This window comes from Monodon monoceros, unplaced genomic scaffold (assembly GCF_005190385.1).
Source record: "Monodon monoceros isolate NGI ecotype Baffin Bay Population unplaced genomic scaffold, NGI_Narwhal_1 Super_Scaffold_3, whole genome shotgun sequence".
Lineage (NCBI taxonomy): Eukaryota > Metazoa > Chordata > Mammalia > Artiodactyla > Monodontidae > Monodon > Monodon monoceros.
In genome coordinates, this window is record NW_021703780.1 from 20803782 (window position 1) to 20830738 (window position 26957).

At 41.4% G+C, this 26957-nt stretch overlaps 1 protein-coding gene and 1 non-coding gene across 5 annotated transcripts in view; both read right to left on the reverse strand.

Annotated features, from left to right (window-relative positions):
- Positions 1-26957, reverse strand: part of RIPOR2 (RHO family interacting cell polarization regulator 2) — a 212127-nt gene that overhangs the window by 149506 nt on the left and 35664 nt on the right. Inside the window, exon 1 of one of the 4 annotated variants that reach the window (XM_029243123.1) lies at positions 10770-10828. The exons of the other annotated variants lie outside the window; for them this stretch is intronic. The gene's annotated coding sequence lies outside the window, so the exon portion shown is untranslated. Of the gene's footprint in view, positions 1-10769; positions 10829-26957 lie in introns of those variants that run through there. 4 annotated transcript variants of the gene reach the window in all.
- On the reverse strand, positions 14675-14746 carry TRNAG-UCC. Its single transcript has one exon. It is a non-coding gene; the product is annotated as a tRNA-Gly (tRNA).

Here is a 26957-nt window from a genome sequence, read left to right on the forward strand (position 1 = left end):
TGTCATAAGAATTATGACACATATAAATTCTCAATAGATGCTTATTATTTCTTCTGGTGGGAGAATTTCAGAGCAAAGTGAGCATCTCAAGGAAAGATGCAAAAAGCCCCCAGGATGGAAATGGTGATGAAATAAAGCTGACATTACTTCACATGCTGGATACATTTGCTTGGGCCTGAAGTACACCCTACTGAGACTGATATATTTTGGAGTAAAGGTTTAATATGGTTTTCTCTATTTCATGAACTAGTTCCTTCCCATCTACAACTCTTTTTTATAATTGACCTTTCAACATTTTCTATTGCTCCTTATGGAATAATTAAAAACAATGGGCTTAATTTTCCTCTTTCATCTGTTGTGCATCTTATCTATGGGCTACACAGAGCCCCTCTCTGCTCCATTCTCACTGGGTCTACACCTGGATGAACCAAGGACCATGGAAGGAACCTGAATGGTGAGCTAGTTATTTGCAAAGATATATGTATTTTGCTGGTTTCTTGGCCCTAACATTCTTTTGCTTGTTTTTAAAAGTCACACTGTACACCTACTGTCCTATGGGAGGGACCATGCCCTCTTCCAAGTCATCCCTAAGCCATATTAGCAAGTCCACACCACCAGGCATAAATGTGTTTTCTGCAAAATTGAACGCAGAGAGCTTCCCACTATGAAAATATCCTGATGAGATTAATGTGAATTGGATCTTATTCTTCTTTGTGTAACCAACTATCTGGTGTTAAAAAAAAAAAAAAGACTTGTAGGTTGATGGGAAGCCACCAGTTCTGCTTTGCTGGGAAAGGGAAAGGCCAGTTCTCAAGACTTCCTCTACACCATGTTGGGACCCAGAACCAAAGAAATGGTCCATCTGTCATCCACATGACTAGTTGTTCTTGTTGTTTTAATAAATTTATTTATTTATTTATTTTTGGCTGCATTGGGTCTTCATTGCTGTGCACGGGCTTTCTCTAGTTGTGGCGAGCGGGGGCTACTCTTCCCTGCGGTGCGCGGGCTTCTCATTGCGGTGGCTTGTCTTTGTTGCGGAGCACGGGCTCTAGGTGTGCGGGCTTCAGTAGTTGTAGGATGCAGGCTCAGTAGTTGTGGTGCATGGACTTAGTTGCTCCGCGGCATGTGGGATCTTCCAGGACCAGCGCTCGAACCCGTGTCCCCTGCATTGGCAGGCAGATTCTTAACCACTGTGCCACCAGGGAAGTCCCATATGAGTAGTTTTAATTTGGAAAATTACAAGCCTAGTTTGAGTACTGAAAGCAAGTTGCTAGTATAGCATGGTGATTAAAAGCACAGGTTTTAAAATGGACAGATCTGGGTTCAAATTTCCATTTAGCCACTTAACAGCTTTGTGAGTTACCAGTCTCACAGCTATACTTTCCTCCTCTGCGTGGAAGAATGGTAATACAAACTTCATAGAAATTAAATGAAGTTATATATCTGGCACATAGTAGGAACTGAATAAATGGTAGTTAACATTATTATTGCTGCTAGTTGGCTAGTGACCGTGTTTTTGACCAACCAAATATAGCACTGGATGTAGGAGAGCACATGGGAGAGGAATAGCCTATAAGAAACTGTATCCCCAGGTGGCATCCCTCTGCTAGGATGCGTCAGAGAATTCCATCCTAGAGAGGCTCCTTGGCCTTGAGTATGTAATGCAGTCCAAATCTTCCCTTTGCTATTCCACAATCCAGCATTGTTAATCTGAGAAGTTGCTAAGAACTCAATAGACACCATAAATTACTTTGAATTACTCTCTCATTATCTTTGCCCAGATTTGGAAATTTACAAAGCAAGTAAAGCGCTTGAGTTTATCTGCTGGAGCAATATGAGTTGAGTCTGTTATAGCAGGAATGCTTCCTCAGACATCCATACACCATTTACACGTCACCAATAGTAAGCAAAATCAGGACACCTGGACATCTTAAATGTGACCCAATAACATAATGTTTTACAAATATACGCATTTTTATATAAATTGATTTTTTTTAATGTTGAGACTTCTTTTAATTTTTTTATTTTTATTTTTGGCTGTGTTGGGTCTTCGTTTCTGTGCGAGGGCTTTCTCTAGTTGTGGCAAGCGGGGGCCACTCTTCATTGCGGTGCGTGGGCCTCTCACTGTCGTGGCCTCTCTTGTTGCGGAGCACAGGCTCCAGACGCGCAGGCTCAGTAGTTGTGGCTCACGGGCCTAGTTGCTCCACGGCATGTGGGATCTTCCCGGACCAGGGCTCGAACCCGTGTCCCCTGCATTCGCAGGCAGATTCTCAACCACTGCGCCACCAGGGAAGCCCTGGATATTTTTTTTTTTTTTTTTTTTTTTAAAGTATGATTGTGTACTTCCCTGATGTGAAAATAAGATCATGGCTAAGCTATGGTTTTCCTCCCTTTCCTGCTCTTGTTATAGCCACAAGTGCAACCACGGTTTGTGAATTAGGGAAGCAGTTGGTCCCTCACACCTATAGGGTAAAGGGTGGATGAGGAGCAGTGGATGAGGTACACAGAGCTCTGTAACTCTCCAAGTGCACAGGAGCCCGTGTCAATCCACAGGCGCATGAGGGATGCAGGCAAGGGTGTCGTGGAGTCATGGAGGGGGTAGGGGCATTGATGCCTCCTTTTATTCCATTAGCCTGCCTCCCTGCCTCCAGCACCTCAGAGGCTTGCCTTGGCATGCTGAGGCTGGGCTCTGGGGAGGTAAGTGAGGTTAGTTAGTCAGGATGAGAGCAGGGAAGCAGTGTGACAGTGGCTGGGAGCAGGGGAGTGGGGAGCTGGCACACATCCTTTCTCTGGTCCTTGAATGAATGAGCACATTCATTCATTGTCCCAAGCTTCTATCTCAAATTCCTCTGCCTCACTTCTCTGTGGGATATTTTCTCCACCTCTGTATGAGATACAAAAACAGGGGTGGGTCTCAAATAGTTGAAATTCTTTTCTCCTTTGCCACTGCTTTTGCTCCCTTCCATTCAAACAAAAGGGTGTAGAGTTTGGATGAAAACCAACAGGGTTATAAAGAATTTTATCTTTGGATAAGGCTTTCAATAGCTGCTCTCTGTGTCTTGAGCGCAGAGTTGCCTCGTGAATGAGTAAGTAGAAAGCACTTATCAACGCAGAGAAATATTTTCCCAGGTTTCCCTTCCCCACGGAGCCACACTGAATTCTCAAAAGAAAACAGTCAGCATAAATTCTTGCTTACCCTCCACACTTTTTCCTCTCTAAAGCAGAAGGAATTCTGAATTTAGGAAGGATGGAGATAAGGCTGAATGACAAAGTATGACGCGTAATGGAGGGGAGGGCTTTCTCTCTTCACCTCTAGGGAGCACTTCCCTGCCTTTGTCCCCACACTAGCCAGCTGGGTCCTGACTGAGCCTGCTCTGGCTGTGGAACTGGTAGAAGGAATCTGTACTGAGTAGGCCCAGGGTCTCCTGGCCAGTCCTCCAGTCCCAGCTTAGCCTTGAATCCCACCTACAGCCTGGTCTGTTTGGCTTCAGCGGAAAATAACACAGACTCTGGAACCATATTGCTTGGGATCTAATCCCTGCTTCCACCACTTTCTAACTGTGCAACCCTGAAGAAGTCACTTAACCTCTCTGTGCTACAGTTTTGTCATCTGTAAAACAGAGGTTATAATAGTAGCTACCCCATAGGGTTGTTGAGCGGATTCGATGAGGTAATACTTGTAAAATGCTTAGAAGGTTTTCTGGCACCTAGTAAATGCTCAATACATGGTAATTATTTTGCTGTAAGCCCACAGAAGCATGGAGAGGAATGGGCTCACCTTGTCCTTTGGCGTTAGTGAAACGGAGAGCTTGGCACACCTTGCTCTAAACATGGTGCCCCAGGCTGGGCTTCAGCTCCTTGATTTACAAGGAATGAACTGATGAAAAATGACCCTAATCCAGAGTATCTGCCTCAGTCTCAACCTTTCCAAGGTTAATAATGTCTTTGCAATCTCTGATTTCTAAAAGATTTTTTTTCTTTCCTTTTTCAGTAACAGAAGAAAAACATATTTGTGGTTAAAATTCATATAATTCTAAACTATAGAAAATGAAAACCAAAAGCTTTCTTCCACAAAAATTTTCCAAAGGCTATTAACAATTATTGGCTTTGTTCAAAAATAAAGAAAAATATAAAATAAAAAGAGTAATAGTTTTGTTTGGTTGTTGCTACTTCCAGGAGCCAAATTCTTTTAGTTCTGCAGAATGAATTCATGCAGAATGAATTATTCAGTAGTTAGTGTGACTAACATGGCCCATGTGAACAAATTTAGTCAAGGGGTTTTTGGTTTTTGTTTTTTTTAGTTCCATTTATAAGTGACTCAATTTGCCTTGTTACTATTGTCTTAGTAAGATTTATTCTTGCTTAGTGTTGCATTTTGTTAATTACATATTTCTGAGGCCAAGCAAGCTTATCACATACACATATTCAGGTACTAAATATTTATTTTGAAAAAACTTTTCTAAGTGTCTAAATTTCTTCGCACATTAAAGAACATTTGATCTCAATGACTTGCTTACTGTATGACTTCTAGAGAATCAAAAGAAAGTAGTTGGTCGTGTTCCTCTACATATAAAATGGATGCCATATATTAGTTTGTCAGATGGTCATAATAAGGACCTAATAAGTGTGAAATACCTCCATTAAAAACTAGTTAAGATAGGGACTTCCCTGGTGGCACAGTGGTTAAGAATCCACCTGCCAATGCAGGGCACATGGGTTCAAGCCCTGGTCTGGGAAGATCCCACATGCCACAGAGCAACTAAGCCTGTGTGCCACAACTACTGAGCTTGCACTCTAGAGCCCACGAGGCACAACTACTGAGCCCACGTGCCACAACTACTGAAGTCCGTGCACGAAGCCACCGCAATGAGAAGCCCGTGCACCTCAACCAACAGTAGTCTCCACTCTTCGCAACTAGAGAAAGCCCACGCACAGCAACAAAGACCCAACACAGCCAAAAATAAAAAAATAAATTAAGAAATTAATTTTTAAACAACTAGTTAAGATAGTATATTTCTGCAAATTGTTAAACTGAACTTCATCAAAACTAAAAACGTCTGCCCTTTAAAAGATACTGTTAGTGAATAAAAAGACAAGCCACAGATTGAAAAAAAATCTTTGCAAAGCACATATCTTTTAAAGGACTTATATCTACAATATATAAAGAGCTCTCAAATCTCAACAATTAAAAAAAAATAATAGTGGGCAAAAGATTTGAGCAGACACTTTACCAAAGAAGATATACAAATGTCAAATAAGTACATGAAAAGATACTCAATGTCATTAGTCATTAGAAAAACACAAATTAAAATGACAATGAGATGTTACTATACATTAATTAGAATGGCTAAAATTAAATAGACTGACCATACCAGGTGTTGGTGAGGATATGGAGGAACTGGAGCTCTCATACACTGCTGGTGGGAATGCACAACAGTATAACCTCTTTGGAAAAGTCTGTCAGTTTCTTAAGAAGCTAAACATATACCTGCCATACAACACAGTCTCTGCAGGAATAAGTATTTATCCAAGAGAAATGACAACATACCTCTATACAAAGACTTGTACAACAACGATCATAGAAGCTTTTTTGGTAATAGCCAAAAACTGGAAATGACTCAAATATTCATCAGCAAATGAATGGATAAACAAATTATGGTATGTCCATACAATGGAATACTACTCAGTAATAAAAAGGAATAAACTATGGATATATGCAACAACATAGATTAATCTGTAAATAATTATGCTGAGTGACTGAAGCCAGACCAAAAAAGAGTACATTTGATTTTATTTCATTTATGTAAAGTTCTAGAAAAACACAAATAATCTATAGTGACAGAAAGCAGATCAGTGACTGCTTGGGGAGGAGGTCAAAGGGAGGCAGGAGAAATGTACTATAAAGGAGCACAGGGAATCTTTTGAGGATGATGAATACATACACTGTCTTGACTGCAGTAGTGTTTTCATAGGTTTACACATATTCCAAACTTATCAAATTGTACATTTAAAATATATGCAGTTTGCTGTACGTCAATTAGTCAATTATACTTCAGTAAAGTTGTTTTAAAAAATGATGTAGTTCTAGAAATATAGCCTCATAGTACCATAGTAGTACTACATCTTGTTTCCGGTGCCCTTATGAAATTTCGCCCCAATTTTTTTATTTAGAGGCCAGACTGACATTTATATATATATATATATATATATATATATATATATATATATATGCTAAAATAAAGCAACTATGCAAATACGCATATAAACTTTGGAATCTGACTGACCTGGGTTTTAGTTCTGACAAAGATAGTTAGCTGTTCCCTAATGCCTTTTCTCCGCTTATCTCTTTTTTTTTTTTGCTGTACGCAGGCCTCTTACTGTTGTGGCCTCTCCCGTTGCAAAGCACAGGCTCCGGACGTGCAGGCTCAGTGGCCATGGCTCACAGGCCCAGCTGCTCCGCGGCATGTGGGATCCTCCCGGAGCAGGGCATGAACCTATGTCCCCTGCATCAGCAGGCGAACTCTCAACCACTGCGCCACCAGGGAAGCCCTCTGCTTATCTCTTAATATTAGAATGCTTGAGTCTTAGCTAAGCTCATGGCTGCCTAGAATAAAGGCTATAGTTTTCTGACCCTCTTTACAGCTAGCTGTGGCCATGATTAAGTTCTAGTCAATGGAATATAAGCAGAAAGATTATGTGTGACTTCTGAGAAGTTTCTTTAAAGGGTGTAGCACACACTTCTTTGGCCTTCCTCCTTTCTGCTGGCTGGAATGAGGATGTGATGGCTGGAACCTGAGTGGCCTCATTGAACCATGAAGAAGAAGCCATATGTGAACAATAATGGGTGACAACATGGAAGGAGTTCTAGATCTTGACACCCTGAAGCATTACATCGGCCCTGCACAGCTTACTTCCAGCCTTTTTATATATGACAGAGAAAATTAAATAAACTTCTACCTTTTGTTTAAATCTCCCTGTTTCCTAACATGTACAAGTGGTCCAAACCCTAACTGATATATTGGACAAATTACTCACAATTTTCTAATCTGTCAAATTTGAATAAATTTAATAATAATAGTTTCTATCTTAAAGAGTTATTGTGAGGACTAAACGAGACAATACATTTAAACACGTGGAGTTGTATCTGACCCCACAGTAAATGCTCAATAAAATATAAGCTTCACTTATTGTTATTATTTACATGAACTCATCCCTGACTTAGGAAATAAAATCAGCCCCAAGATCTTAGCTCAGCGACCACTGTGTAGTACAGAGGAAAAGAGGGCATCGTGGCCCCCACCTTTGCCCTGGTACCCTGGTGCCCCAAGGAGGCACCTTGATGGAAGTTCTTCCTGGCGCTCTACACATCCCACTGCTGCTGCTGAGACTGGTATCGGGGTCTGGGGAAGCCCTGCCAACCACTCTGCCACGTATTCTGATCAATTAAACGAACACAAGCCTGACTGAAATAAAAAAGCAGTGGATTTGGCATCCTCTCCTCCAGAAGTGCTCCCCCTGGACAACATACATGACTGGCACCAGGTTTCTCTGCTGTGAGCAATTCCATATCTAAAGGACCTTAATTTTTTTCCAGTTGGGAGTGGATAATTGACTAAAAACCACGAGGAAACACCACTGCCTGAGCCAGTATCATCCTCTCAGTATTCTCAACAGGGGCATCAACTCCTTGGACAAGTTAATTTTCAGTTCCATAAACTTGGCTAGGCGGTTTAAAAGGACAGAAGGCAGCTTTGCTAGGAGAAAAGGGGTCAGTTACTGTTTGGAATTCAAGAGCTTCCTCTCTTTTAACACTGCCAGAAGACAGCCAAGAACAGCAGCTGTAGGTAAACTGGATTCTGAAAAGCAAGAGGTGGTACCTGGGGTTCCACAGGCCAAGTAATTAAAAAAGAAGAAAACCCACTGAAATGAAACAGAAGGCTGTAAGTGAGCAAAATCTCTTGACAATAACAAGTGGTTGACTGTCCCCGAATATCTCAGCGGGACCACATTGTCCCAGGAAATCCTAACCCAAGTGGATTATAAACCTGAGAATGGAAGGCAGTTACTCAGGACACCCAGCCCTGATATGTTTTTCAGCTGGTGATGAAAGGGCCATGGACAAGATGACTTTGTGTCCCCCCTCCCAGCCCCACGACTGCCACACACACACTTCCCATTAGAGATGACTTGGGAATGAGAAGTAGGGGATTCTGGGACCGCTAGGCCCCTGGTTAACATAAATCCAATTACTCTTCATGGGTCCTAGATAGAGAAGTGTCTGGGCTGAGGTAGAGAGTAAGTTACTCTGGGAAACTTCTATTTTATTTCACATGATTTGGAGTGGTAGTTAATAGAACCAATGACAGAATCAACATTCAAAGACTGTAGAAAGGCTGGAATAATGTCCTAAAAATCATGCAAAATATAAATAAGAGCTACAGATTATAAAGTCCTATGTTTACATTCCAGATATCAATTGCATGAACAAAGGATAGGAAAAAATCTTGATAATATTTCAACATGATAAAAACAAAGGGAAGCACTGTCCAAACCTTCTTCCATAGAATTCTCTTTCAGAAGATTCATAGCGTACATTGCATGATATTAATTCATATTTTCCTAAGCACTTGTTACATGCTGGGCATTGTTGTAAGGCTTCGGGTATATTCACTCATTTATTTCTCGTAACAACCCTCCGTGGTAGGTACTACTATTGTTGTTCCAGTCTCCCTGTGGGAAAACTGAAGGACATTTGATCAAGGTCACGTAGCTGGCAGAACTAGGATTTAAACCGCTCTTAACTGCTATGTCATAATGCCTCTCCAAGGACTCATAAGTAAAGAAACTGGTTTTACTTTGAATTAAAATTTCACATACTTGTTTGAGCACTGAACACTTTTTTTTTCTTTTGGTCGCACCATGCAGCATGCAGGATCTTAGTACCTCGATCAGGGATTGGACCCACACCCCCTGCAGTGGAAATGCGGAGTCTTAACCACTGGACCGCCAGGGAAGTACCTGAACACTTTTTTTTAAGGCGCCCCAATTATATCTTATAGATTAGTGTTTCTTTAAACAAGTTGGGAACCAGTGCTAAGAAGGTTAGTTGACCCTAATGAAGACCAATAAAGTGGTATAGTTGTCCTCAAACCAAAATAAACGTACAGAAGAACAATTTTATTCCAGAGATGTAGTTGTCTGACTGTGTACCCTGTGCTTATCCAGCCTCACCTGGAACATTCTGCTCAGTGCTGGGTACCATGTTTTCTCACAAACCAAAGATGACCAAGAGTCAGCTGAACATCACTATTAGCTGAGAAATAGCTGACATGGATGGCGGAGTGTAGTCTGGAGAGGGGCTGAGAGGAAGATACTAACTTCTTTAAGTATCTGAAGGGCTTCTGGGTATTCCTTTAGAGGACAGAAATGGGATGAACAAGGAAAAGTACCAGAGAAGCAAATTTCCACCCAGAATGAAGGAGAATTTCTTAGAATACAACAGGCTTTTTGTGAAGTCTTGGATACCTGACTCTCTGGGATGGCCGAGCAGGAATCAAGGCTGGCTGACACGGCCGTGGAGACAGCGTGGTGGGAACAGTGTGGTCAGAGGACCATAGCTACGGGACCTACATTCCAGCCCGTCTCAGTTTCCCAGCAGTCAAATGGAGGTAAGGACATGTATTTCATATTGGGAGGGTAGAAAGAAGTTTAATGATGGAGTGACTGATGGGTGGCGTCATATGGGAAATTGCTTGATGCCATGGAAGTCTCCAAGTATATACCATCAGACAAACTATCCTAGATGTTACGGAACAGAGAGACTCCCAGACCAAATTAAAAGGCTCAAATCACATATTTCATTCAATCAAAAGAGATGCAAAGGGAGTAAGGTGGAGTCCTATCAATATGATTACAATAGGGTTACAAGCAGAGTGGAGGGACCATACCATGTAAAGCCTGGGATGTGCAATGTTCACAAAACAAAGACTGACACCAAATTGCCAACAAACTGACTTTGTACCCAGGTACAAATGGCCTTGTCATTCGGTGGCAAGTATAGCATACACCCATGGGGTAGGTCAGAAAGCCCTGGGGGTTGTCAGAGGCTTCCCTATTCACAGCATTGCACCTAAATAGAAGATTTTATCCTTCTCCATACTGAATATAATAAATTAACCAGACCTATACTGTCTTGTCCTCAACAGATGGTTCTTGTTTTTCCCTTACACTCATCTAAAGGCCCTTACCATAAACTACAGCTCTGAAATTGAGTTTTAGAAGAAACATCAAAGAATCTCAATAACAGATGGTATCTAATACCTGCCAGACTCTACCCAAGGACAGAATTGGGATTTTCAGGACTCTTTTAGTCATGAAGCAGACTTCATGAAAGTTGAGCTTAACCCAAGATCACAAAACAAGAACTAATTACCTAAGACTGAAATAATGAATTTGATTGTGGTTAATGTTCCATTGTGAATTACTCCTTAAGCTGTTTTGATCTGTCAGTTAAACATTGAACACACTTTCAACTGGTATCTTGTCCTAACTGATCCCTCAGGTTTCAGAAAACTTTCTATAAAAGCTCTTCTGATAGGTTGTCAAGAAAACCCAACGAAAAATGATTCTGTAGAAAAGATGTCATATATTGATTGATCTTACTACTTAGAAAAGTAGTTGAAAGCTATGCAAAGTACATTTACTGTTTTTTAAACATTTTGTTGTGATATAATTAATTGCATAGGTTCAATACATCTTGTTGTACTTACATAAATAAAACAAGCCGGGTACCACAAAACATACTATATCAGAAATAAAATTTTCAGTCTTAGTTTCTGCATACTTTTTCAGTCTTGGTTTCTGGATATTTTTTCACAATGAGAGTGTTGGCTTACCTAAAAATTAATGATATTTGTGGTCAGATTGTAATATGTGCTTTTTTTAGACTACGTCTCAATGTGCTCAAAAGATAAAGGTCTTACCTTCTGGACCTGTCAGATGACATGATGAAATCAACTTTAATAGGTGGATAATTACACAAACATCACAAACAATGCTTCTGATAAGGAAGCACAAGAGCTAAATCAACAAATAAGAATTCAACACCAAAAGAGGAATCTTGACATTGCAAAGACAATAGAGCAGATGAAAAAGATATGACGCCTGGATGTACAGAGCTTCATGTGGTCTCATGGTCTGGAGAAGCTGACAGCAGTCACAGCCCTGGGGCTTCTGAAAAGATTGGACTGATTGGACTCATGTTGATATGGGTGAATTGTTTAAAAGATGCTATTTCCATATCGTTTAATAGTGACGGTTTATAATAACATACCTGTATGATATGTTAGAACGGAAACAGTGAATATTCAGAGGGTGACCTGTAATGTGCATTTGTTGCACTGTTGAGAAGATAAAGCTATGCCATAGAAGAACAAAACCAAATAGGATGGATGAAACGCATAAGATGTGCTGAGTAAACGTAAGTAGCTAGTAAGTAGAGCATGTGTATGTTAAACGTAGACAGAAAAGAGTGGACAAGCCAGGAGAATCCTAATATTCATGAAATAATAAATATACATGAGACATATGAAGCACTAACAGGAAAACCCAAATACTCAGGATACAAAATATGCATGAACACTCAATGTTCCTAAGGCCTTAATTCGGCCAACCATTGGTGTCAGCCATCATGGCCAATGCATTCTCTCTCCATGAACTACAAATAAAACTCATGGTTGTTCACTAACCTAATTAATGACCTAGTTAATGACAAGGGCATACTCGTCCCCATCCCTGTGTCTCTCTGAAAAGTGTGTGTCCTTAGCTCCAGACACCATCTGCCTGTGGACCCTCTTGCTCAAGCTTCAGTTGTGATTTTTACAAACCAAAGCATCAATGGCGAAGGTTGATGTGGCTGGGAGAGAAAGAGAGAGACAGAGACAGAGACAGAGAAAGAGAACAGATGAACTTTGCACACCCTAGGATTCAGGCGCCATGGTCCTTCCACCCCATTTACATCCTGTTTTGGGTTACTACCACTTGCTTCTCCCTGTGTATTTTAAATTAATAACCCATGTGATTTGAGCATTTTAATTTGATCTGTGAGCCTTTCTGTTGTGTGACCTCTGGGATAGCTTGCCTGGTAGTGCCCTAGGAGGTACACACTGCATCACGGTAATTTTCCACAAGACAGATGGAATCCAGGATTCTGGGACCTTAACCAGCTAACTACTATGATCATGTCCCCCAGCTAGGTTCCCAAGGGACATCTGTACACAGCGTCTGGGGGCATCTATGGAATCCTATGTGTGGATTTAGGCCCACGGAATTCACAGTGAAATCTGACCACAGGCTCCCAGTGTTCTGGGTCACTTGGAGCCGTGAGTTCTTCTGCTTAGATTAGGTGTCCACCAAAACTGACTAAGTGGCATCCTTATCACCCGGGCCCATGACCAAACTTTAGCTCAAAGGATCAAGGGAAAAAAACAACAGACAGCATCCTGGAGACAATGGGTCAAGGGAAGAGTTACATGAACGAGTGTAATCTCACTCCAGGCCTTCCCATGTCCCTGATTTCTGGGATAAGAAAGGATTCCACAGAGAAAGTTCACCATATGGACTCAGGGTTCCAATTCCTTTTGTGCTCACCATCACATTTTGAAAGCTCTGGCCCTTAGCACCAAGGCCCTGAGGGGTGGGGGTGGGGGGCGGGGGCAAGAGAGGGAGCCAAGCACTCCACCTGGTGGTCAGAATAATGTATTAACAGGTTTTTACTAAGAATTGGTTGCACTGAGTTATTTAAGCAATTGATAATGGTTTGTTTTCTCAAGGGCTCTGCAAATGGTCACAAGATAGAATACTATAGGAGACCCTTCCTTTGGAGGCCAGGTGGCCTGGGTGACCTCTAAAGTCCACTCCAAACCTTAGATCTTATGAACCTTTCATAATTTGTCTTGTCACAAATGCAAAAGACATTACAGGCAGTCCTCACTTTGCATGATTCTAATATGCACGAATTTCCATTTCCATGATTTAGTTAAGTAACACCAGTCCCTCAACTACACGGTTCCAATTTCAGTTCCTGCAGTATATTAACCATGAGTGATTGCATAGGTACAAACTTCGCTTATAGCTCCTCAGTCCACAAATCACTATGGAAATGACAGATTTGCATTATGGTCTGTGACTGGTCATGTCAGACAGTTTGCACACAGACAGCAAAGTGTGTAGTTTTGCTGCCTCATTATCTCTCAGTGATAAAACCATGTGACGTTTTATCAAAATGGATAACTGAAAGAGGGAATTGGCCAATAAACAGAGAAACAAAAAGGGATAATGTGGTAAGTGAAATTCCAACTGAATGTAAGGCGAGTTATAGAAGTAATAAGTAACTGTGGGACTACTGTCACTGCCATGTTGTAGAGACTAGATACTCAGTCAGAGGAACTTTGGGAAGGAGAACTTACTGACATAAATGAAGGAGAGGATGAGGGTGTCTCACAAGAAGTGATAGTGGCCAAAACTTCTCACTAAAAAAACTCTCAGAGAGATTTTATGACATTGAAATCACGAAGGACAAAATGTTGGAAGCCGATCCATATTTAGAAAGGAGTATGACAATTTGCTAAGGTGTAGAAAAGATACTTGCTCCATATGGTATATTATACAGAAGTCAAGTACAGTTTAAATTGCTTTTGATAAGTTTTTTACAAAGAAATAAAACACGTTAATTCTCAGTATTTCTAACGTTTAAATTACAGTGTACCAGGGACTTCCTGGTGGCACAGTGGTTAAGATTCTGCACTCCTAATGCAGGGGGCCGGGGTTCGATCCCTGGTCAGGGAACTAGATCCCACATGTATGCTGCAACTAAGAGTTCACATGCCACAACTGAGGAGCCCAGCTGCCGTAACTAAGACCTGACACAACCAAATAAATAAGAAGAAAAAAATCTTGAAATTACAGTGTACTAAATATTAGTTTTGCAATTTTTTCATTTTCCTATCTATTTATAACTGGCAGTAAAAGAGTCTTTAATGTTTTGACAAACATTTTTAAAGTTTATGGAACAATTTTCATTTTCCTATTGATTATCAAGATAGCTTTGCATGATTTCAGCTTACACAGTCATTTTTAGTCCTGCACAACCATACAAAGTGAGCACCGTCTGCAATCTTTAAAGCAGGGTTACAAACTCAAAGGCCTTCAAGAACCAGGAAGGTAAGGCAAATGAGGGAAGCAGGAAGGTAAAAGATGATATGTGACCACAAACCCCCTGGCCTTTGTGGGAAACGGTGGAGACCGTGCCCTAGGGAGCTTTATCCTGTCCAAGAAAGGCAGCCTTGACTCAACTCTATGGAGAGCCGAGTCGAGAGAAACGTTGGCCCAGGGTTGCCAGATCTTCTGATTCTGCAAGAGATGCCTGAAATCCGGATTTATATGTGAAACCTCACAACTTTTAAACAAAGACAGTGTTTCAAACTTAAAACACTCTGTGAACCAAACAAACAAAATGGCATCAAGCGATGGCCTTTATTTTAACATGCCTGCAATAGAACGGTGTCAGTGTTGAATGAAAGACAGCCATCGGAGGTTTGATACTAGGAAGGCTGGGAAGTCAGACGATTAAGAATTTTTGTTGGTTTTGTTGGCTGCTCGGCTTGCAGGATCTTAGTTCCCCCACCAGGGACTGAACCTGGGCCTCTGCAGTGGAAGCGCAGAGTCCTAACCACTGGACCACCGGGGAATTCCCCCACTTCCTTGTTTTATCTGTGGGCAGAGTGAACCTGAGATTCCCACCACTGCATCTCTGGAAGACAGTTCACTGCTTGAACCTGTGTAGGGCACCTGAAATGGAGAACTCGTTATCACATTTGCTAGGAGTCCTGAAGAAGAAAGATTCTTAAAGGATAGGAAGTAGGAAGTTTTGCTGGGTATATGGAATAGAAAGCACATAAAATAAATGGCTGCTGCTGGGGTTACCCCAGTGAAGGGCGGCAGGGAGGGGGAGCCCCAAGGGGGCTGCCACAAGAGAAGATGGAACCACCGTCAGCAGTGAGGAGTCAGGGCACAGAGGCAAACTTCCTCTACTGTCTCATTGTGGATTTTCCCCCCAGTTCTATTTCATATTTATTAGGTCATGTACTGAGCCCCTGAACTGCTTCTGTTTGCCCACAGACTTGACAAATTACAGCTCAAATTATTTAATAAGACTAGAAGTTTTCAATTTGATTTTTATAACCATCCTTAGATACTGGAGGTAGATTAACCATCTGGAATTTCTATTTAGACATGTAACAGCAACTTCAGCTCAGATGAATGAGGACTCTGAGTTGGAAGAAATCCTAGAGGCCACTTAGCCGAAGCCTCAACCAAAGAAGGAATTTCCCTTTAAAACCCTTGGCTGGAGACCAGCAGGCTTCTGCTTGCAACACTCCCCCAAACTTGCTTCACCTTCGGTAAATACAATCAGCAACCTCACATATATACTTCCAACATCTAAGAACAAGACAGATGCTAAGGGTCTGACCACCTTCTCGCTCAAGGAGAATAGAACATTTGCAAATGGAAGATTTGATGATAATATGGCACAACTGCAAAAAGAAGATCTGGAGGACAAATGTGATTGCTCAGGTAAATATTTCATTTTCAGTTTGAAAAGAATAACCACCTGATGAGGAATCATTATGAGTTTTGAGAGCTGAAACCAATTTTTGGTGAAGGGTGAGCATATATAAACAAGGCCACAGTGTTCTTGGAGTCATTTTCTTTCTGTCTTTGACTCTACACCAAAGCATTGCTTCCTTTTAGAAATTATATTAACAGTGTTATAGAAAATTTAGGAAAAACATGCATAATCCTATATACAAATACACTTTTCCTTTTGCATCTTTCTTCCCAACCAACCTCTGCTTGAATGCATACATAGTTTGACACGGCTGTCATCAAAGGGTTCATATTATTTGATTTTGAGGAAGATACTCTCACTTTGTTCCTAAATACTAATTTCCCCATTTTTTTTTTTTTCATAAAACCCTGATCTTGCTTCCGAGTGGCAATGTGCCTGGTCCGAGGTAATGAATCAGATTTGGTAAACCAATTGTAATCATCCTGCTTCCCGTTTTTCCTTACAGCTAGGGGTAATCTGTGAACCAGCTTTGGCAAAAGAGACATAGGGAATGCCTGCTGGGAGTGCTTCTGGGAACGTTCTCACTTTCATCATAAAAGGGAATTCCCTTACCCCTTCTTCCTACATTGATCAAAGACATGATGGCTAGAGCTTTGGCAGCCATCTTGTGACCAAGAGGAAAAGCTCAGGAGAATTACAGGGATGTTGGCTTTGAACCAACACTGAAATTGGATTTCTTGGTTTATGAGAAAAATAAACTCTATCTGAGCCACTGTGGTTAGGCTGTCTGTTACAGCTGAATATAATTCTAGCTGATGAAAGCATTTTATTTCTACTTAATTTCTTAATTATTCTTTGCAATAGGTCATAACATTTAATTTTGTTGATATGCTATAATTTAACGACATTGTTTTATTGTTGAGGATATAGGTTGTTTTTAGTTATTTGATGTTACAGACAACACTTCAACAAGCATCTTTGTGCATTTAGCTTTTTATTTTATCAATAATGTGTTAAAGGCTATGAGCATCTTGATGGTTCTTAAATTGCTTTTCCGAAGTATTATATAAATGTACAATGCCTCCAAGAGTACATAACTAAATTAATTTCACCATAATTTCATCAGCAATGGGTCTTGCCATTATTTTTTGGCTGAATTTTTTAGGCATAAGATGCTACTTCAAGTTTGCTTTAATTAACAGCTCAGTTTTAATAGGAAGAAGTTAGTGATTTGTGTAAAATGGCTGAGAACTAGGCCAAAGCTGTCTGTGAATATGCAGGCATTTAGCCTCCCTGTCTGAATCATCTTCTCTTTTTATTATGAGGGCTGTGCTGGAGTGCAGGATCCCAGCCTTGATTGGCCTCTCAGCTCTGCCATGTGTCTTCCCTCTGAAGGGGATGCTCAGCCTGGAAGTGCACAGAGACCTTCCCTGGCATTCGTTGTAGCTGCTGAGGAAGTCGGGGCCCCAGCAGCAGGATCTGCTAAAGAGGCAAAGGATGGTCCAAATGAGTCCACGAGGACGGAGGAAAACAGTTCCGGAGAAGAACCGTTTGGTAGGATCCCTCTATATCCTCAGCGGCAGCATGAGGGGTGGGTGGCACAAAGGGAAAGCAGCCCACGGGCAGGCAGGCAACTCGGGGGGAGGGAGGGGTCTGGGCAGCTACACCTGGTCTGGGAGCTGGTAATCCCTAAAGCCTAATCTACCCCCTTGTATGGTTTGTCATCTTCTAGACTCTCTGCCCAAGGAGGGTGAGCTAAGCAAGCTTGGGGGTGAGGGTTGCAGGGCCACAGTGCTGCACAACCCCAGGGGGCACTGCTCACACAGACTACAACACACGAGGCACCCCCTGCTCAGTTACAGCTATCAAGTATGACGAGGATGAGGTGATCGTGGTGGACTCACCTTCTCATATCACTTCTCTGCTTAGAAACCATCCCTGGCTCCCCTTGTCTCTACAGTCCAAACCCTGAACATAATGTCCTTCATGATGTGGCCCTACCGACTCCCCACCTCTGTGCCACGTTCCCCTCTTCCCCACCACTTTTCCTGATTCTTTTAACATTGGACAGTCCAACCATGTTGATGTCCCTGACACATCCAAACACCACCATTTACTCCCAACACCCAGCTTGGAGGTTGCCTTCTTCGGGAAGTCTTTCTTTCAGTGCCCCAGGGAAGAGCGAGCCACTTCCTCCCTTGTGAAGTACCCCCTGTGTGACCCTGGCACGTTGCAGTTGCACAGACTTCTGTTCTAGCACTTACTGTATTGTATGTAGTTCACTTCGCTGTTGCACTGTGAGTTCCCTGCAAGACAGAGCCCTCAAACTTTTCAACTTTGTGTTTCTAGCACACAGCATAATGCACAACCGGACGCAGTACACAACAGATGCTTGCTAAATTAATGACATTTTATGGGTCTAACTTGTTTTGGAATAGAACTCATTCTTCAGCTGCAATGGTATATATGATCAAGAGACTACAAATGTCCCTTCTTAGTCTCATTGTTTCAATTGCTGGATCACTAGCAAGGTTGAATTCTGGTGGTTCTCAAAGTTGGTTACTCATCAGATTCACCTGTGGAGCTTACAAACACCCCCCCCCCCCCCCCGTAAGCACAGAACAATTAAATCAGAATCTCTGCTGGTAGAAGGCAGGCATTTGTGCTTTAAGGACCATCCCCCAGGTGATTCCAATATACAGCCTCACGCTGAGAACCACTAGCTTAAACAATCCTGAGCAGTTAGTTAAAAAAAGCTTTTCCTGTGTGCCCCCCATATAGTACAATATAAGCCCTGTGTTAGGCATTTGGAAGTGGGGTGGGAGGTGGAGTTTGCCCCTAAGGGCAGCCTCAGAACTTCTATATTAGTCATAGTACCTGCCCTGAAGAAACTGCATTCCTTACAGTTGCAAGAGACAATAGAATATGGTCTAAGATGGTATCTAAATTGTATGGTTTAGATTCGGGTTTCACAACAGTGATGTTTTGGGTTAGACAATTCTTTGTTGTGGGAGGCTGTCCTGTGCACAGTAGGATATTTAGAAACATCTTTGGGGCTGTATCCACTAGATGAACACCCCCGTCTCCATCACCATTTATAAAAATCAAAAATGTCTTCAAACATGGCCAAATGTCCTCTGGGACTAAAATCATTCCTTATTGAGAACCACTGATTTTCATTTAGGCGTTGCAGTTGAACGAGACCCAGATGATTGGTATGCACATTGAAGTGAGAGACAAGCACCATTCTAGAGCATTGGTTCTCAACGTGTGGCCCCGGGTCAGCAGCATCACCTAGGAACCTGTTGGACATCTATATTCTTGGGCCTCACCCCAGATGTACTGACCCCCAAACTCTGTTTTAATAAGTCCTCTGGGTGATCTTCACGCACGTTCAATTTTCAGGTGCACTACTAAATGGTCTAAAGAGGGATGGAAGATTGAATGCTTTGGAGCAATCGGAAAATTCTTAGGAGTAGAGCTTGATTGGGGGTTGGCCGGGAGGGTATTACAGGTGAAGGAAAGAGCATTGGAGAAGGATTTTCAGATGTGTATTAGCCTTTACTGTGAAACTGCCAAATCCCTCAATTTCTCCCTTAATTTTTTTAAACTTCCTCAATCTGTTTGCTTTCTTGAATTTGGATTTGAAACCATTTCTCCTGCACTTTGTACTCTGTGATGTGTTCGTCAAGTTGTTCAAGTAATTCTTTGAGAACCTCAACAAAACAGAGGATCACTTGCAAAAACACAGGAGTGTGTTTTTGAAAAGTTGTGCGTAATCAAATATTTACCTTCAGACGTATGTACAAATCACTACATATTTATAAATGTATTTCTCATTTACAGGGATTTTGTATTGTGGACCATTTTTATACAGTTAATAACAATCCCCTTAATTTCTACTTTTAGTGGATTTCAGATCTAATATCCCAAATCTATCCTCAAACCCGCAGCTAGAGTGAGATTTCTAAACCCAAAACCCCAATCCCTTCATTCTCTTACTTAAAGCCTTTCAGTGACTCCTTATGGGCCTCAGGATAAAGTCCAAACTCATTATTTTTCACAAGACCTTTCACTACCTAGGCTTACTTTCTAGTCTCATCTATAGATTAAATTATGGGCAAAAAAAATCCACGATGAACAAAATATCAAAAATGTAGGTAGAGACAGGCTATCTGTTGATGTTTGCTTAGTGACCTCTGTTATTGTGTGATGGGAATTCTAATCAGCCCAACCTTGGCCAGGGGAGGCGGTTTTATGAGGGTTGACAGTGGCCTGTGACCAGATTGGGCAATGTGGGACTTTATACGTAGACATGTTTTTTGACTGTACAGATTTTATTAGCTTCTTCCACTTGATTCAACCTATGGAGCATTTTGGGGTAAGTGTGTAGAAGGGTGCATATATACATACATATATATATATATATATATATATATATATATTTTTTTTTTTTTTTTTGCTTCAGGCTCCAGTATGGCTTCAGGCTCTGATTCATGGCACTGAATCAGAGTATCACATCCTCCTATTTGATCTGGGAGATCCAATGAAGGCTGATCCGGGATCCTTGGGGACAGCAATATGCATGGTGGGGGGAGAAGGTCAGCTACTTGCTCGGATTTTTAGCTCTAAGTGAACCTTGAACCACCCCCACTGCCCCTCAGCCACACACACCCCGCTTTGTCTTTGGGACCCAGCCTCCCAGACCATTTGCATAACCGCAACACCATGGTTTCTCCCAACTCTAGTCCTTTGCACAAGTTGCCTCTCATGCAGAGAAGGTTCTTACCGGTGTCTTTTTGCTGGGCGAACTTCTACTTTCACTTCACTCTTGATTAGAGGTTGCTTCCTCTAGAAACCCTTTCCTGACCCCCAAGGGCTGCAAGGCTAGGTTAGGTGTCCTTCCTGTAGGCTCTGCAGCACGCTGCACGGACCACATGTACTTCATTCACGGCTCCCCCAGTGTAAGCGTTCACGCATCTCTCTCCTGAACTGAACCGTTAGGTCCTCAAGGGCAGGATTGTATCCTGTGTCCTCTTATATCCCCTGAGCCTAGCCCAGTTCTGGACACAGAGTAAATGCTCAATTAGCCGTTTATTAAATGACTAATTAAATGAATTAATACCTGGGTTGAGGGGCTTTGAATCTAAAATAAACACCACATTTCTTCCCCCCAAATTAAAAGTAGTTAGCAATGTCGCACTACATTGTATTGTTAAGTACAGTCAACCTTTGTTTTCTTCCGGTGCTCTTTTCTTCTCTGTTCTTTCTGGGGCTTTGCGTCTCTCTGTGGGAGAACAGCAGGCATCACCCAGGCACCTGGCACTGAGCCTGCTGCGCTGAAGTCCCGGCACCGCACGCCTCCTGCATCAGCAGCAAAGAAACACTGGCCCTCAAACACCCTCATAGCAGTGCTTTCTCCAGAGAAAGACCCATGAGTCAGAGACATAGAACAAGCTTTCTATAAAACCTGCATTAGGCATTATTTACCACTTCTGTAGAGGGGAACCAGTACAACATGTTCAGGAAAGGGGCTGCCGACCTCGATTTTTTTTCAAATATAATTAAAGATATTCCCTAGTGATGGCTCACCTAGAATTCAATTAATTTTGAGCATGTGTGGGTGGGGAGGGGAGGGGGAATTGGAGGAGGTGGTGAAAAGGTACAAGCTTCCAGTTATAAGATAAATAAATACTAGGGATGTAATGTACAACATGATAAATATAATTAACACTGCTGTGTGTTATATATGAAAGTTAAGACAGTAAATCCTGAGTTCTCATCACAAGGAAAAAATATGTTTTTTTCTATTCCTTTAATTTTGTATCTATATGAGATGACAAATGTTCACTAAACTTATTGTGGTAATCATTTCACGATGTATGTAAATCAAATCATTATGTCGTACACCTTAAACTTATACAGTGCTGTATGTCAATTATATCTCAATGAAACCAGAAGGAAAAAATTTTGAGCATGTGCACATGTATACACAAATATGCACATATGTACATGTAAACCCATATATACACATGTGTATCTATAGATGCTTATATATGTACTTATGCATCTATGTATGTCTATGCATACGTGTGTATATATAGCCATATATAGATACGCATATGTTCATATATAGTTATACAGATACAAAGATTATATACATATTTATAGTCTTGTAAAATTTTAATAATTTAGGTCAGGAGTCAGCAAACTTTTAATGTAAAGGGTCAGATGGGCTTTGTGGGCCACACCATCCTCTGATACAACTAGTATTCAACTCTGCCATTATACTGTGAAAAGAGCCATAGACAGTACGTAAACATATGAGTTTGGCTGTGTTCCAATAAAACCTTATTTACAAAACAGGAGTGGGCTAGATTAGGCCCACTAGCCATAGTTTGCCAACCCTCTCCTTAGATTAGAGATATGATTGGAAAACTTAGTAAATGGCATTTAACACAAAATTATCTAAGGTTTTGATAACCATATAATGTAGTTATTATATTCTCATATTGAATACTATGACAAAGTACAAATTCTATGGATAAGAACATAAAGTGTGTTCTCTGGTTAGCAGAAATTAAATCCATAAAAACTATGAGAACAACTACCTGTTATAAAAGGATTTATCCAAAGCACAAGTATTCTCCATTTTTCGTCTTTAATAATTATAATAATGTTGTCCAGCATCAATACTTTAAAATGCTCTGTGAATCATCCATATTTCCTCATCCATTCAGCAAGCTCTCTGGAAGTGGATGCTTTTTGATTTCCTACATTTTCCATAGTAAACAAAATCTAGGGACTTCCCTGATGGTGCAGTGGGTAAGACTCCGAGCTCCCAATGCAGGGGGCCCGGGTTCAATCCTTGGTCAGGGAACTAGATCCCACACGCATGCTGCAACTAAGAAGTCTACATGCCGCAACTAAGAAGTCCACGTGCTGTAATTAAAAGATCCCGCATGCTGCAACTAAGACCCGGCGCAGCCAAAATAAATAAATAAATAAACATACCAAAAAAAAGAAAGAAAACAAAATCTATATTACATGTTTCCCCCCTACAAGTCCTGAAAGAACCTGCAATAGCAACAGTGTCCTTTAAAGGCAACCTAATCTTTTAGACATACGACATTTTACCCCTTTCTGGCTCACATTCAATTTTCGTCACACAATCTCTTGACCAGAATAAAAGCAAGGCACTTGGCTCTACTCAGCACAATATCAGTCAGGAACACCACACGTAGAAGTGATGGTGGGCACAGGAACCTCCCCTGTGTGCCTGGGGTGAACAAATGTCATGCAAGAAATGACTGAGCCTTGTCCAGTCTGAGAAAGTTGTAACAGCCATCCTGAAATGAGGTGTGCGGTTAATTGCACTTATAGCCAGCACTGCCTTTTGCAATTTACCAAAGATTCAAGTACAAAAGTGACTGAAGACAAGTTCACATGGATTACAGCTCCTGTGAGTTTTTCTGTGGTCAAGACATGAACATTCAGAACACTTTGCCATTTGCTGTTGTTTTCACTGAGATTAGACTGTAGGGAGGAAAGACTGGCAACTCACTTATTGACCTTTGAGGTAAGGTTGAGTCTTTAAAACATTCTAAATAATTTCTCCCAGAACATGCATTTCTAAATCACAATACTGATCATTTCGCAATTGAGGAACAAAATTAAGGGAATATATTTTGACTTCAGACTTGGAGAGTATCATTGCATAAGAGATATCTCAATATTTATTTATTTATTTTTATTTATTTATTTATTTTTGCGTTACACGGGCCTCTCACTGTTGTGGCCTCTCCCGTTGCGGAGCACAGGCTCCGGACGCTCAGGCTCAGCGGCCATGGCTCACGGGCCCAGCCACTCTGCGGCATGTGGGATCTTCCCAGACCGGGGCACGGACCGGTGTCCCCTGCCTCGGCAGGCGGACTCTCAACCACTGCGCCACCAGGGAAGCCCTCAATATTTATTTTTATGGAACTCTTCCCTCCACTCTTAGTCTACATAAACTATGAGGTTTTTTTATTTGTTTTTTTTTGCGGTACGCGGGCCTCTCACTGTTGTGGCCTCTCCCGTTGTGAAACACAGGCTCCGGACGCACAGGCTCAGCAGCCATGGCTCACGGGCCCAGCCGCTCCGCGGCATGTAGGATCTTCCTGGACTAGGGCACGAACCCGTGTCCCCTGCATCGGCAGGCAGACTCTCAACCACTGCGCCACCAGGGAAGCCCAACTATGAGTTTACCAGAATTAACGTACCATAGTTACTATCATTGCCTTTAAAGGTAGTGTTACCTTTTATTCCAAGTCTAATTTTTTTATACCTTCAGTAGAAGGCATTCTTTCTCCAGTCTCAGATTTTTTTTGAACATTTCTGATGTTTATTTGTTCAACCAGTATTTCTGAATTCATGTTAAATGCTAAAAATATTCTAATAAATCTGACCTCAGAGCAGTTATGGCCACTTGCCACTATTCTTTCATCTGCTAGGTCACTGTGAGAATAGATAAAAACTAGAAGCAGCTGCAGTTGTATCTTAAAAGTTCCAAGTATCAATAGACAGTAGCGCACTTCTTGGGGCTGTGAGCAACACACAGTAAAAAGGAGTAACTGAGTAGAACTAAGACAAGGGAAATCGGGGTCGTGATGTGTCCACTGTCTCAGCCTCCCATGACTTATAGGTGATTTCTGAATATCTCAAAAAAGCAATATATCTGTCAAATAGCTAAAACCACAGTGATACTCAGACCCCAGGAAAAGAAAGATGGAAATTAAAATCGCACAGCTGATAGGATCTGATTGTTGAATGATGGAGATGAAAAAGAAAGAATGAACTGGCTGGTGAGCACAGACAGGCTTTAGACAACCAAAGTCATGTAATTAAACACCACATAATCAGAGGCGAGCAGAAAGTCTCTTTATATCTCATAATACCTGCCTCTTGGTCCCAGCCCAGCATTTCCATATCAGTTCTATTTTGACGGGATAATAGCTTCTCCTTTATGTCCTACCACTCACCACTCATGCTGGGCTTTTCTCCACCTCCCTCCCCCGACCCAGGTTTTCTCCTGCCAAGAAGGGAGATAAGTGTCTGCAAACAACACTGGTTTGACAGTCATTTGCATCAGGAAAATTGCCTGCATCCCTGCTCAAGCCGGCCAGAGAGCTCCCATCATGCAAGAGGCCACCCAGGTCCTGTTCTCCTCCCCCCACCAAGTGGAAGCCAAAAATTGAAGGATACCCTTCTAGAGTTTGCATGGGCTGTTTTTGGAGAGAAGCCATGCCCACTTTGTGTTTGGCACCGTGTGTGTGTGTGTGTGTGTGTGTGTGTGTGTGTGTGTGAGAGAGAGAGAGAGACAGACAGAGACAGAGAGACAGAGAGACAGAGACATAGACAGAGACAAAGACAGAGAGAGACTCTTCTGTCTTCAAAACGAAACAAAATGTTTTCCAGTTCCTTCCTTAAGGTGCTTTAGTATTCTCACATTTTAATTTCCTCCTTTGGATTGGTATAATTACCATTCAAACCTGTTATACTCCAAAAATAAGCTAATTCCCCAGATCTATTCATACAGCCTACACACACACTCCGTTATTATCCATTCCATTATGTCCAACATCATGGTATTCATTCGTGAACTCTTCCACCCTTAAGTCATAGCTGATAGCTTTGCACAAAGAGAATTTCCCTGCTTATTTCCCAATTTGGTGGTGCTAACAGGACCTGGAGTACCTACTCCTACAGCTATTCCTTCACACGGTTCTGTTCACCAGAGGTTGATGGAGACCCTGGAATTCTCACCTACAAAGGCTGAACCTGACTGGGTTGTCCCTAGATTCAGGCCAGGTTCCACCTCAATCAAAGCAGGTATTAGCTCACAGTGTTCATGTACCAGATTACAAATCAAACCCATTAGACAAAACTCCTCACTCATCTGTAAAGTGTCATAGAGCCACTGACCTGCACAGTTCTTTATATCATTTATACAACAATCATATTTTGTGCTCTCATTTTCCTACCTGTGCATGTGCAAAATATGCCTAAATAACCAGTGTTTCTAATTTTCCACTTGAAAGAAGCATAAGAAATCTATGTCTTATCTTAATAAATAGAAAAAGAAATCCTTAACCATGAACAGAAAGTCAGAAAACAAGCCTCTGATAAGAGGAGATGAAGAAAGCATGCAGGACTAACTTAGCTTCTAGTAACTGTGACAGGGAATTTTAAAAATTCAAGGGGGATTTCAAAACAAAACCTCTATAAACATGTTTTTTCACCCATTGAAAAATATGCTATCATAGAGCTCTTCACCTGCTTCTCCTCTTAAATTTGGTATTTTCTTCATGGTTAGTGAACTCTGGGGTCCCAGCCCTTCCTTATACAATGTAGCGTTCCTACCAGGATGACTCACTAACCTGGTGCTATGATCTGAATGTTTGTGTCCCCTGAAATTCCTGTGTTGAAATCCTAACTCCCCAATGAGATGGCATTAGAAAGTGGGGCCTCTGGGAGGTGCTTAGGCCACGAATAGGATTAGTGAAGAGACCCTCATCCCTTTTTCCATTTGAGAACACAAGAGGACACACTACCTGTGAACCAGGAAGTGGGCCCAAACCAGACATTGAATCCGCCGGTCCCTTGATCTTGGACTTTTCAGACTCCAGAACTGTGAGAAATAAATTTCTGTTGTTTATAAACCACACAGTCTATGGCATTTTGTTATAGCAGCTTGAACTAAGACACTTGTTTAAATGTTTTCAGATGATAAAAGCAACAGAACTTCAGAAAGTGAACAAAATGAAACTCTGTAATTCCATGCCCAACACAAAACTGCTTTAAGTTTTATATATTCCCTTCCAGACCTTTAAAATTTTGAATCCTCACTTTAAAATATTTCTATTAAACAAACATGAGAACTAATTTTAGAAACCATCACAAAAAATCATAAAAGAAAAACGATTAGAATAATCTCTAATCCCTCCACCCAGAGATGAACATTGTTAATACGTATAAATCCAGTTTTCTCTCTTCATACATTAATGTATATTTTTAAATGGATTATTTCTCAATGCTCTTATGGCTCTGTTCTACCTTTATTCATTGGTTCATTCATTCAATAAACATTTATTGAGCACCTACTGGGTTGGCCAAAAAGTTCGTTTGGTTAGTGAATACATTGTTCTATAAAGTTCTTCGTGAAAATGAAAAATACCTTTTATTTTTACTTAAAGATGAACGAACTTTTTGGCCAACCCAATACTACGTACCAGCCAGCACTTTATGGGGTAAAAATGAACTACAAAGGTGCCAGAGCCCCTCATGGTTC